At 36.5% G+C, this 14,530-nt stretch overlaps 1 long non-coding RNA gene across 2 annotated transcripts in view; it reads left to right on the forward strand.

Moving 5' to 3' along the window:
* The first annotated feature begins 311 nt into the window (after positions 1–311).
* The window catches only part of LOC150056106 (uncharacterized), an 83,161-nt gene continuing 68,942 nt past the window's right edge, over positions 312–14,530 (forward strand). Inside the window, exons 1-2 of one of the 2 annotated variants that reach the window (XR_016537287.1) lie at positions 312–625; positions 9,304–9,446. This is a non-coding gene — a long non-coding RNA (uncharacterized LOC150056106). Of the gene's footprint in view, positions 626–1,285; positions 1,362–9,303; positions 9,447–14,530 lie in introns of those variants that run through there. The other variant, XR_016537286.1, reaches the window with a different exon arrangement.

A 14,530-nucleotide genomic window follows, 5' to 3' on the forward strand; every position in this document is an offset into this window, starting at 1 on the left:
TTCTACATTATTTTCACCAACGTCACATGTATCGATGTGCAATATTTCTTCCATAACCTGCTCTGCTAGAGTTTTGTGTATTAAAGATGTATTTTTCTTAGATTTCAATCCGTTACTGCATTTATTAATATGATATAATATAATCTCTTATCAAGAGACGGTCAGCATAGATTAGGGCAGGGAAGCCGCATAGTTGCTTGAAAGAAGATGATTCCTGTTCTGTTACCCTAGCAACAGGCACTGTAAAGGCCGGGGCTCCACACACATCCTGTTGCCCTGACAACAGGTCAAACAGGGCATGGGAAGGCCCAGTTCCCAGTCTTCTAGGATTCTTCTTTGCAAACCACAAAAAGAAAGGACAAAAGATCTTATTTTTCCCTACCTATATATTTCTCCTGCTATCCAGACCATACAATATAAGATTATCTTTCCAGATATAGGACTGTTAAGAAACGTGTGACCTGTTTGTTCATTCATGAGCTCAGAAGCATTTTCTAATTTTTGAGTGGTTCAGGGGAATGGATGGCAGGAAAAACTGAGGAGAGAATAAGATTTGTAGATAGGATAAATTGTGAAGGCTAGTGAAGAAGACTAAGAACAATTTAGCAGCATAGCATAACTGAATGTATGTTGCTTAGCCACATTAGCTAGGCTTAACAAAATTTGAGAGTTCATTGACCACAGAGTCGAATCTGTGAAATTGTTCCTCCTTGGCTACCTCCATTTTGTGAGCAGACAATGCATTATTAAATGTCATGAAATGATTTTATGTTATAAAAATGCATCAACTTAGTCCTGAGTTCAGTACAGAGTTTTCTGTTTTATAATCCCTATTCAGAATTCATTTTCTTTCCTGTTGCTTATTACAGAGAATTGATAAGAAAGCAATCTGAATGATTTTTTCCTTCATTTTCTCATTGACCTTAATCAAGCTATATGTTACAAAGAAAATGCACTCAGACCTGACCAGTAGAGATGATTGAGAATACTAATTTAGATATCACATAAAAATATAAAAGACAGCAACAAAAGTTAAGCTTTGTCTAATGGAACTTAGATTTGTAGAAGGTTTGCTGGAAGAGATAAAAATTGCAGGGAACCAAATTCATCTACAAATTGTAGCTGCTACTGTAAATTATTTTAGAAGTACAATTATCTGTGAAGCAGTATGCTTGCTTTTTATTTATACCTTTGTGGAAAGTAAGACTTAAGAAAAATTAAACTTTAATACCTATATAGTGGATACAATACAGAGTAGATTTAAATATTGACTTACTAAAACTCTTGCTCCAAGATCCTAATTTTCAATGTTCACTACAACTCAAAACCAGGAGAACTCAAACTCCTTTTTCATGACGCAGGTAAATAATCAAGATTTTGTTGGAAATGTCCTTGCATATTTAGTTGATATTCTGAAGGTGTCCTATGGCCTTGAACCTGGGCAGTTCTTGGAGAGTTTAAACTGTGGTGTATGTACCCCATAAGAGTTAACTCTGTTAAACTTTCTACTGTAATGAGTCAGGCAGAAAGAAGTAACTAGATTGAGCTTGGAAACCATCAGGCTAAATACTTCAGTATTCATATTTAGGCTATAGTTTCTTGAATTCTCTGCTTCAAAGAGAAACCTGAAACTATAAAGCTAGTTAATCTAAAAAAATTTCAAAGTAATTGAGCAGTGATTTTTTTTTTAACAGTTCTTGACGTTCATTTTTATCAGACAGTCAAAATCAAGGGGTGTAACAAGATTTGAACTAAAGCCACCATTTTCAAATTGACAGTTAAAATTTTGTTCACTAAACTTAATACAGTCATGTGAATTATATTTCAGTTAGGGACAAATGTTTCAAAAATATATATGAAAAGGCATTTCTCCCTAAAAGATAACCAATCTATATGGAATTATGGATTAAGGAGATCATATGACTGAGAATGTTCTGAAGGAAAATTCACAACCAAAATTAAAATATCCAGTTTTAAGAGACTAAAATATTCTCAGGACTGTATTCCTCAATGATTTTTAATATATGCTCTCTCTTTTAGATGAGATAATATTTTTATTTTAATATTTTAGCATAAATTGGTTGCTAAGAATTGGGACCAAGACATGAGAAAGGGTATCAATGTATGTAAGTAATGCACCTTCTATCTTACGAATATAATGTAACCCTTCTATTAATTACAATAAAAATATATGAAAAAAGAATTATTATGCCAAAATTACTTATTAACTTTTATAACTATATTTTTATATATTTGTATCCTAAATTTGTGTAATATGTACTATTTTTACGGTAAGTTGGTGTACTTACTGATTGTACCTGTGAGAGTAAGAATAGCTTAAAATCACTTTGAGTGCTTTGGAATTAGCAATACATTGGCAAGTCTTCTATTTGCTTTCTTTCTTTGTGCTAGCCCCAGGATTGGAATTTAGGGCCTGGGCATTATTCCTGAGCTTCTTTGCTCAAGAGCCACAGCTTTGTGTTTTTGGCTTTTTGGTTATTAGTTGGTGATGAGTCTCATGGAATTTCCTATTCCGGCAGGCTTCAAACCATGACCCTCAGATCTCAGCCTTCTGATCTACCAGGGGCCTAGCAGGTTATCTTAAACTTTTTGGAAAGAGAAACTAAAGTTCACAATAAAATGTTAGGAGTAAAAACATTCTCCTTGATGAATTCAGGGTATTTTGTTAAGTACAGGTCATGGCATAGAAGTAAATACTAATTTACACAGTGTGAGTCACACTTTGATAATCTTAATCACTGATTAGAACTAACTTAAGAAAAAAAGGTTAGTTTAAGATCATCTAGAATATACTGCCACAAAATATTGGGGGTATTTTGGGAAGTAAGATTAATATGATTTCATTAGTCAAACTAACTTGACTTAATGCAAGTTTATATTTCTTGTTCATTCCCTGGCCACATAGAGTTCCTGCATTATTCTAGGAACCAGAGATACAATGATAAGCATGACAGAATACCCATTTGACATTCAAGTGGCCTTGAACAGATAGATATCTTAGCCCTACATGCATTTAAATTTTGAGATAGTAAATGTATAGATGTATCATAGTCCCAGAGAAAATCTCCAGGAGTGAAACTTGGAGCAGTTGAAGAGACAATCAAGACTTAGTGAGGCCTTTAGAAACTGTAACATCTTTCTTAATCAGTAATTCCAAAAGAAATCAATAAAGAGTCTAAAAAATGAAAAATTAATGGCAAAAGAGAGACAGAAATTTAACTAAGAGAGAAGAGGAAGGCTCACCTGAGGAGTTTTATATGCCTAGTGGAGTGAAATGAGAGGCTGTGTGCGGAGGGTGGTGTGGGACATGAAGAGTGGCCCGTGCAGAGAGAGAAGGTGGAAATGGTCACCGAGGACCTTAGGGCTGACCAGTTGTGGAGGAACCTCCAGGGCTGCCTGCCATGTGTGGATGAGCGCAGACCCTTAGGTGCCCTGCTGCCTCCACGTGGGCTCAGAGAAGATGCATCACCAGCTTTAGGCACCTCATGTTTTGTTGGAAAGCCTAAGTGCAGTGGGTGAAGGGAGGGGAACTGGGCTTTGGGGCCTCTAAAAGTCTTAAACCTTATCAGAATGTGAGATCCAAGTTGAGTAAAGAAAGATGTAAAAATGTGGGCATGAAAATGGTTAGTGAACAAGGAAGTGATGATCTACTGTACAGGGACCCTAGGGGCAGACTTTTGTTCTTCGGAAAGAGAATTGCGTAATCCATGTGTGTAGGCCAGCTTACACAGAGATACAGTTTGCAAGATGAATATATATTCATACAGGCAATTTTAGTTTTTAACTTTGCAGAACACCTCTGTGAGCTCCTTTGCATTTTGTTACTAGGCTGTTTTTTCCTTTCCAAAAGAGAAGAGGTTGTTAAAACCATGGCTGTTCCTGCAAAGTAAACAAAGCTGGTAGATCTAATTTTAGGATGTTTTTCCCTTGACAACAGCCTTTTGAACATTACCTATATGACTATGAAAATTGACTCCAGAAAGTGATGGGACCATGCTTGGTCAAAGAAATTACATTCCCTTTTACACTTGAATTTCCCTGTGTTAGGCAAACAGAGAAGGGGGGTTTCCTATCAACTTTCTTCAGTGATTGAAATTTTGATTTTTGTGCCTCCGGTGGAAAAGGATGGAGACATTTCAATGAAAGGATCAGTAATTGCAGGGCACTTGCTCAGTGAAGGGCCACTGTAATGCGTGGCTTGAACCACAGGATGTGGAGATTGCTTCCCTACATGAGCGCTGGTGTTCTCTTACCAGTCCTGGCAACCTCCCTGACCTAAAAAAGGACTTTCAAGTTCCCTCTTCTAAATCCAATATGCTAAGCAAGCATTAGTTGTCCTTTTTCATGATATTGTTACAGGGAATAAAGTTTACATGGGTTGAGGGTTTTATAAAAAAGGGGTCACACATACAAAATACTTATACATGTGTATGTCTCTATGAATGTTTATATATACACACACACATATATATAATTATGTAATTTGGTGTAAGTTCAACTGTTATTAAACAGCATTATTATAGATATGAAAAGAAGTAAACATTCTCATTTTCTTTTAATTTGTCTCAATGTCCTCATAAGAAGAATTTGGGCAATCATGATATTTAGAGATCATAAGAAAGATCACTTGAAGATAAATTTATACTTTTGGTGCTTAAGAAATTGAATTCTCTATTTTTATGAAATAAACTTGTTGTTCAATACATAAATTATCAATAATTTAATTTTGCCTTTTGAAAATTTTGCTCATTTTCTATTGTTGTTGACAGAGCCAGATCCTCACATCCACATATAAACTGAGCCCTACCACTGAGAAGCATGTAGTGACATATATTAGAGTAACAATTTGTCATTACAGGGTTTCTCTTATTTGGAGATAAGTACCAGACTGTGTACCTGCCATTTTTTCCCCATGTATTTTTTATTGTAATTAATAGAAGGGTTACATTATATTCACCAGATAGAAGGCACATTAATTCACATACATTGATACCCTTTCTCATGTCTTGGTCCCCATTTCCTCCACCCATCCCTGCCCCTCATCTTGTTTCCCCCCTTCCCTATCCAATTTCAAATAACCAAGTAAGCATATATACAGTATATCAGATAACAAGGTAAAATACTGTAACAATATGAAATAACCAAGAGACAGCAAAAGAGATGAGAGATAACAGTACATTAAAGACAACAATCACTCATTAGATGGCTTTTGTTTCTATATCCTGCAGGTCCTTCATTTAGTGTCATACTGTATTGCCTTATGTATCTAGGTTTTGCTCTATTGTAAATCTCTTCTAGGAGAGCCCAAGGTTTCTACTGATTATGACAAATGAGGGAAACTACTGAGTCTATTTCCTTTGAGTCTGGCTTTACTTCACTTGATATGACTTTTTCTAAATATTTCCATTTCCTTACAAATGGGGGAATGTCGTTCTTTCTGACAGCAGTATAGAATTCTCTTGTGTATAAATACCATATCTTGTTGATCCACTCATCAACTGAGGGTCATCGGGGTTGATTCCATATCTTTGCTATGGTAAATAGTGCTGCAATGAATATCATTGTGCTAGTTGTACCTGCCAATTTTTTATTGCAAGGAAATATTCCTTTATTTTTCTGTGTAACAGTTTAGAAGGTTGACATATGAAGCAAAAAAGTAGGAAATAGGCTTGTTTCAAATTCATTTGTTATTAATATATATGGACTTATGGAGTAGAATGTGATCATTTGATAACATGTACATAATGTGAAATTAGCGTAATTAGCATTAAACAATTATTTCCGTAGAGATTCTTGAAACCTATACCTCCTAGTTCTTTGTAAACTATAATTAGCTCTAGGACATTAATGCTCACTGCTGTTATATGTAACTGTGTTTTTAGTATCTGTTATCTCTAGCATCTTTTTTTTTTGGGCTTCAACTCAGGTCCTGGGAACTTTCACTGAGGTTTTTGCTCATCTAGTGCTCTGTCACTTGAGTCACAGCTCCACTTTTGGCCTTTTCTGTCTAGTTTAGTCTCATGGACTTTTCTGCTTGAAGCTGATTTTGAATTACGAGTCTCAGATCTTGACCTCTTTGTAGCTTAGGACGACAGTCGTGGCCATCAGCCGGTGGCTCCACCCTCCTTTCATCCTTACTTCTTGCTCCTCTTCCAGGCATCTGGTGATCGCTTTTTTACCTCTATGTTATCGTCTATTTTAGCTTTTCCCCATGAGCGAGAACACATGGCTCATGTCTCTAAGCCTGGTTTGAGAATGTCATCTAGGTTGCAGCAAATGGCAGATGCATTCTTCTCTCTGATAGAACGCCATTCCGTTGTGTAATGCTGTACTTTCTCCATTTGTCAACAGGCACCTAGGTGGATGGCACATCTTGACTATCGTGACTGCACAATCAGGAGCACTGGTATCTCTCATGCAGAAGCTGCCACCTGAGGGGGCGGGGGAGGGAAGTACTTGGGGCTGACTAGCTGTTTTCTAGCCCACAGGAGGCCTAAAAACTCAAGGCATGCAGAGTAATTTTTGCAATCCTAAGATCCTTTGTGGGAAGTCTCCATAGTTAATACTGTTTATTTTATTATGGGAAAATTGGTTTTCTTTCTCTGAACCAATGTTCCTCTCCCCTGCTGTTCTTTCCCTTGACAATTGGACTGGATATTATCTAGTGCCGTATGACTCTTCTTTATTTTGTTGTCAGAACTGTACTTGTATGTCCAAAAGTGCCACTCATATTTTAGCTAGGACTTGAAGAAAAAGAAATGTGACTCCCTTGGTACTAATTATTTTTATCACTCCACTCATTTTCTCTAAAACAAAAACTTAGTAAAGCAAGACAGTAATACCCAGAAGACAATAAAGGCAGAAGGTCTCCAACTTTTGAGATTACCTAGTCCTGCTTCATGAGACATCAATGTTTTATCATTTAATTTTCTATCTAAATTTATATCTGTTTTGATAATAATAGTCATATGCAGTTTTCCTTTCCTTTAATTTAATTTTAGTTTTTGGTGTCAGTCAGAGGGTGTATTAGGGCCTACTTTAGTTTTCTCTGCTCAACAGTGGTGCTCTACCACTTGAACCACAGTTCCACTTTTGGCTTTTTGCTGGTTAATTGGAGATCCTCTCCTGGATTTGTCTGCCCTTGCTGCCTTTGACTGCAATCCTCAGATCTCAGCCTCCTGAGAAGCTAGAATTACAGGTGTGAGCCACAGGTGCCTGGCCTCTTACTTCATTTTTAAGCATTACTTACTAATTATTTACAGCATGGATTTTAGACCAAGCTCTGAGCACCCAGCTCTTGATGTACCTTCCCCCCCCCAACTAAAGTCCAGGTCTATTCCATCATAATTCATCAGTGTTTGGTGTTTATAGCATTATATCTGAATGGATTTTACTCCAGAGCCAAATCATGAAAATGATGATGTATAATTGTGGAATCAATTTCTTATTTCTCCTTTGAATGATTAACCTTAGTATATACCTATTACCAAGTCTTTTCCAGTTCACTAAAAGAATGATAATGTACCCATATTTTTTATTCCCACACTTTGATGCATATTATGTGCTTTCTATGTTTTGTGGTCATTGTGGAAATACTGGTTTATAAGTCTTTGTCACTATCCAGAGTCTTTCTCCAGAACTATTTGGAAGAGATTAATCTAACTTCCTGTCCAGTGTATTTAAATATTATTGAGTCTCATCCTTTCTTTAGGAAAGAAATTGAGTTGTATCATTGATTATATTGTGTTTATTATTTGTAATGTAGTAGTTTGTCTCTCTCACCCCTGTGATTTAATTTCATGAAGGGAAGAAACATCCAGTCTCTCAATGTGAAGTTGATTGCCTGGATTCAAAATGAAGGCCCACTTTCTCTTTATGTAGACTTTCAATCAGACTCAGATTTTATCTATGTTCAGATTCTACAAGTATAATACTTGGTACTTACCATTTTTTAAATCTTTTCAAGGACTTCAAGCATAACATTTACTTCTAGCTCTTATCATTTGCCAGAATTTCCCCTTTTCTATGTTATCAACTCCCCAAAATGAATGGTTCTGTTATATCTTCTTGCTCGTCCACTATTGTCCTTTGAAGAATTTACAATATTTTAATAGGTTTACTGTTATGGTAATGGAAATTAGGAGATAGCAATTAATACACATATGTCCGTGGTTAAAAAGGATGAACCTAAGGATTTTCAATAATTTAAATTTATGTTTTCACTTTGTCTCAAAACCTCTGTCAGATAAGATCATGTACTAAGATCTATTATCATAGGTGATCATATTAAGGGAATTGTATTATACAGGGTTCACAGATATGTGAATCAGAAAAGAATATGTATAGGAATTAAATGTTCATACGATTTCTGGAATGCTTGTGGGAGCTGGAAGTCAAGGACTACCACCAAGTTGGAATCTCAGCACCAGAGCTGTGATGTGGAGTCAGGTATCTGGCCTAGGTGACTGATATCACTCATACTGTCTCTGCTGCCAGTAGTTGTTCATCAGACAGCTAATACAGCTGTCTAGCAGCCTTGCTTGTCAGCCAACCAGTAGCACGAAGATGGATCCTTCTGTTTGCCTTCCAAGTACTTTGTGACTGCTTTCAACTGACATTACCTAATTCACACCTAGAATCTTGGCTAAAGATGCTGGAACATGTAGACTTGAGCTCTCAAGTCTCTGCAAATAGAATACATCAGTCTTATGTATCAACTGTAGCAGCTCAGCTGGCCCATGATGGAGCTAGCAACCGAATTCCAGTATTTTTCCTCTGTGGTTCCTCCCTTCAAAGTAAAACATATAAAAATTACCTTAAAATTTGTTGTCCAAATGGGAAAATTATCTATCTCACAGGAGTAGCATTCTTGACATTTTCAGTCTTCTGTTTGCAGTAATCATTGGTAAAATCTAAATGCAAGATTATTCTGATTGTCACTGCCGAATATGTGAACCTGTGTTCTACACTGAGCGTTACAGTGGGCTACATGAAGGAAACTAAAATAAAAGGCTAACTGTATAGATAAAACTAACTTGTATTAATGAGTGATGGGCTAAAAATATAAATGATATGTAATTTTCTTTATGGTACAGAAAACATTTAAATGTTTTATGTTGGGAACTTTGTATTCATTTCCCATCAAGTCTCCATAGAAACCTTGTAAGGTGGCAGTGATATCGTCGTTTTGAAGAGCAGCAAATTGGCACTGATGGCTGGGAAACATGCTGACAGTGGAGTGTGGAATGGGACTTATGTAGTGTACTTTTTTCTTTGTATCAGGCTGGCTCTTAAGGAAATGGGAGATGCACTGTGATCAAAGGCACAATTGGGATTGGTAGAAGGAAAGAACAAATGTCCCAAACTCAAATTCTCCGAAGGTCAAGACAGAGGGAGTGCACTGAGTGTGGCTGCTGCATCTTAAGGTATCATTTGTCTTGGTCCAGGCTTTGAGCACATAGTGGTCCATTTCGATTTCTAGGAAATGTCAAAATCCATACACTCTGATTACAAAATGCTAGCAAACAAAACATAACTTTAAACATTACTGATTGTATCAACACAGTGAAGACCAAGGAAAACAAATATGCTAAAATGAGATTCTGTTTTGGCTCTAGTGAGGCACTCATCGAAAGACCAAGAACAGGGCCAGGAACATAGCCTAGTGGTAGAGTGCCCACCTTGTAAGCACAAAGCCCTGGGTTCAATTCTTCTGTGCCACATACACAGAAAGAGCCAGAAGTGTGCTCTGGCTCAAGAGGCAGAGCACTAGCTTTGAGCAAAAAGTGTCCAAGGACAGTGCCCAGTCCCCGAGTTCAAGCCCCAGGATTGGAAAAAAACAAGAAAGAAAAGACCAAGTACAATGCAAAAGGGTCCAATCACAGCCAGAGATCTATTCAAAATGGATTTTCCATTGAAAGGGAGATTTTTCTGCTTTATTTGAAAAGAGAACAGTCCATGTATAAATACCATGATATATATACATGAAATGACAAAAGATGCCACTAGGGTTGCCTTTGTTTGTCAGCAAGGACAAAGGCAGCCAGTGGCACATGTTCTGTCGCAGCCAAGTGAACCCTTAGAAATAAGCCAACCTGGTCCAATTCAAAAGAGATCCTGCCTTACATGATTGCCTGGAAGTATAGACCAACTCTGCCCCCAGACTGTATCTGTAGAGCTAAGGATGAGGGAGGGAGACATTTGAGGGCAAGTGTTACCTGCTGGAGGCAACTGTAATGAAGGTACTGTAGCAGGAAGGGCTCCAAGAATCCTGTGTGAAGGAAAATCTACCAGATAAGTCAGCATCTAGAAGAAACCAATGCACAAACCCCCACAATTCCTCCCTTTTGTAGTTTAGTAAGTGATAGTGAAGAAGAAAATTCTAAATGGAAGCACATCTGAACTTGGGTTTACGATTGGTGAGGCTGGAAGAATGGAGTTCTGATTTATCATACTGGATGTTGTATGTTATGACTTTTGATACGAGGCTTGCCCAATGATGGAGAGAAACTTGAATATCGGTGAGTGCTGGATTTCATTTTAGTGGTGCTACCAAAGAAATACCAGGGTTGAATGGCCATGGATAATGGCAAAGAAAAAAAAGATTCCTTATCACCTAGCATGCTTCCTAAGCGCTTGCATATATTCACGTATTTACAGGTTTATTCACATGTTTATGAACTGATTCCTCTCTGAGAAAAATTGTGGGCTCTTCAATTACAGCCTAGGGTAGACTGAAGAGGTGAGTATCAGTTGGAGATAACAAACATAAAGCTTTTTTCATAAACAGTTTATATATTTTTACTTTTCTTTGCAAAATCTAATGGCTCTTATGGGAAATTTTGATGAGTGAATACAATTTATAGTTCTAAAACATTTAGATGACACAGAATTACCTTAGCTTATGAGATGTCCAAGTAAAGATCATTCAGCTTCCTTCAAGTGAGGATGCAGAATAACTTTGCACATTTCCTTAAAGTCCAATGCAATAGATGTTTTTACAACATACATTCCCGAAGACATTTCAAGTCACCAAACTAAGGAACATTATTATTCTGTGAATGCCTCTAGTAACATCATCTGGGATTTGTTGAAAAAGTAGTATGAACCACATTGAGAAAGTTCACCCAGAAAGTTTAAAATTTTGTGATAGCTAAGGGGACAGGAGAATATTTGTTACATATGATAAAGAATATTTAACTGGGGCTGAAGGTTTGACCTAGTGGTAGAATGCTTGCCTAGCATGCACAAATACAGGGGTTCAATTCCACATACACAGAAAAAGCCGGAAGTGGTGCTGTGGCTCAAGTGATAGAGTGTTACCCTTGAGAAAGCCCAAACACAGTGCTCAGGCTCTGAGTTCAAGTCCCAGGACTGACAAAAACCAAACCCAAAACTAAAAAGAATATTTACCCTTGTTGGAAATGGTTTTGTTTTCTTTGAGTCTGGTAGTGCTATGTTGTTTTGTGCTCTTACAGCTGTTACTACAAATAGGTTAGCATAGAGAAAATGTCTTATACAATAAGGAAAGTGACTGCCCACAGTCACTACTGGAACAGAGCCCAAGGGGCCTCGGTGTCAAAATGTTGTGTATCTTCAAAGCCTGGCAATGTGGAATTCTCCATATAGGAGAGTATGTGAGTAACAAAGGTGGCACTGATGATATTCTGGCATCTATATGTCTATTTATATATCTTATTGAAGGGTTAAATAAGTTTTCTGTGTGAGCTAGTTCATTGCCCAGTTATAAACATTGGATGTTATTTTATTTGTTTTTAATGTATTATTAATCTTGATTTATTTTTCATTTTTAGTTTTGGAGACATGTCTTAAGATGTAACCTAGGGTAGCTTTGACTTTGCAATTGTCCTGCTTTAGTATAAACATGTTCTACCATTCCCAACTGAATATTATTTTTAATTTTTGTGAATTTAACAGGAAAATAGAATTGAGTGGCTTAAATTACTTATATATTCTCCGTTTTTAAAATTGCATTTTGCTTCATATCTCATACATTTATAGTTCTGAAATACTAATTTTGCAAAATTATTTAGTAAACATACTTTTAGTTCTGGGTATGACATTAATGCATATATTAAATGGGCTGGCACAGTGGAATATTTAGCTGGAAAATAGCACAAAAGACCCTTTAGTATAAGAAATAACAGATCATCTTTGCCAATTGAGATGGTTATCTCAACTTCTTTTTCAGGCACTGACTTTTAGATGTCATTATCTGGTTTACTGTGACCAGTACTTTGTTCTTCCTTTGAGTCAGGATATTCAGAAGTCACAGCTGTAAGGAATCCCCCATGAGCTTTGGTAATTTGATAGCAACAGAGGGTACATATTGCAGTGCTGTCGTCAACATGGCTGAACAAAACCAGTTCATTCTACTTAACATTGGCAGGATACAAATCATGAATTGTGCCCTCATTCTAACTTTCTGACTTACTAAATGGATTCTGTGATGAACTGATTTTGAACAGCTTTCAGAAAAATACAGGGTTAATAGTTGTGAAAAAATTTATTTATGTAAATCCAAAATTATATGTGTTCTACACAATGAATACGTTTTTATTTGATATTTTAAGCCACTGATTAAAATTTACTTACGTTAAAAGAAAATTACAATTGAAAATTATGAAATTATAAAAGAAAATTACAATTGCTGGTGTACTCAGATCTTGACACATGAGTTGAATAATTATTTGCCTTTTTCTGACATTAATTTAATGAACTCCTTTTGAATAGATTATGCATGAGCCTTTCTGCTACAGAATGTCTTTCATTATATACTTTCTCAGGAAGCAAGCTTCAAATAAAAGCTTTTGGTTTAGTAATGACAGTTTCAAACAGCTTTATTAAGGTATAATTTACATATTTTAAAATCCATTCATTTAAAACATATATTTCAATGCTTTCCAGTAAGTTTATAGGTTACACAGTCCTCATTATGATCAACTTTTTGCACTCTCCTATGGCTTCAAAAAGTTCTCCGTGTTTATTTGTGGTCATGCCTACAGCCCTCAGACCCTGGCCCAAAGTTGGTCTGCTTTCTTACTCTCTAGTGTTCTGCCTGCTGTTTTAAATACATAGATGGAATAATATGGGCTCTTCAGTGGCTTTGACTATATAGCAGAAGTTCATTCTTACAATGAATGTTTGGATATTCTGTGTTTTGTGTATCCAGTTACCATTTGCTGAAGAGGTTTGGGCTATGACAAAGAATGTAAGATAGGATTGTGTGCGTGTGTATGCATGTGCATGTACGTTTGTATGTGTGTGTGTGTGGTGTGTGAGTGTCTTATGCATGTGCCAATTCAGAGGCTTAAACTCAGAGTGTAGATATTGCCTTAGCTTTTACACTTAAGGCTGGCGCTCTACCACTTGAACAACTGCTCCACTTTCAGCTCTTTTGGAGGTTAATTGGAATCTCCTGGACTTTCCTTGTCCAGGCTGGCTTTGGATCTCATCCCAAGTAGCTAGGATTACAGGTGTGAGACACCATTGTCTGTCAATCATGCCTCATGAACAGGCATGTGCAAGATACTATGAGGGTCTATGCATTTGATTCTTTTGAGTAGATTCCTAGGAAAAGAAGTGTATATACAGTGATAAGTCTGTGATTAATCCTTTACTAAAATTAGATTTCTGAAGTAGTTGTAGGCTGCCGATTTCAGTTTCTTCACTCTTTTCCCTAGTGTATATTATAGTTACAGTGCCAGCTATTAAAGCCAGAATCACTGTAGGGTTTGTGATTGTAGGGCATTTTGGGTGCAATTTACATTTCCTTAATTTTGATGCAGAGGATCATCTTTTGATATACCTATTAGACTTTTGTACCACTTGCTGAAATACCGATTGAGAGTCCTTGCTCATTTAGAAAAGGAATCATCTTCCTTTGAGTATTAATAATTCTATCCATTCTGCTTATAGGTCCTTTGTATACTATTTAAAATACTTTTATCCTAGTTTAACTGCTGATCTTTTGCTTTGTTAATGACCTTTTGGAAGAGCAAATGCATTGCATTTTGATGAGGTCCTTCTTGACTTTTCACTTGTGGACTTTTCATGTACTTCTTAGTGACCCATTGTTTGCCTAATATGATGTCATAGCTGTTTTTTTTTTGTTTTTTGTTTGAGGTAGGTTGAAGTAAAGATCTGAGTTTGTAATTTTGCACATGGATATTTAACTGTGCATGTAACTTGTTGAAAGACCTATCTACACCGACATTTTTGTTAAAAATCAGTTGCTCAGTGGGTGGGATATCTCATGTATATAATCACAGATACTCAAGAGGCAGACATAGGGAGTATTTTGGTTCAAGTCAAGCTAAGACACAATGTCTACCACCTGTGCTACAATTTAGTTTTTTTTTTTTTCAATAGATTCTCACTTGTTACCCAGGATGGCTTAGACTATGATCCTTATATTTATTACCACCAGAGTGTTAGAATTACAGACCCATAATATCACAATCTTAACTGGTTGATTAAAATAGGGTGC

The sequence above is a fragment of the Megascapheus bottae genome, chromosome 12 (genome assembly GCF_031878675.1).
Source record: "Megascapheus bottae isolate mThoBot1 chromosome 12, mThoBot2.hap1, whole genome shotgun sequence".
Taxonomy (NCBI): Eukaryota; Metazoa; Chordata; class Mammalia; order Rodentia; family Geomyidae; genus Megascapheus; species Megascapheus bottae.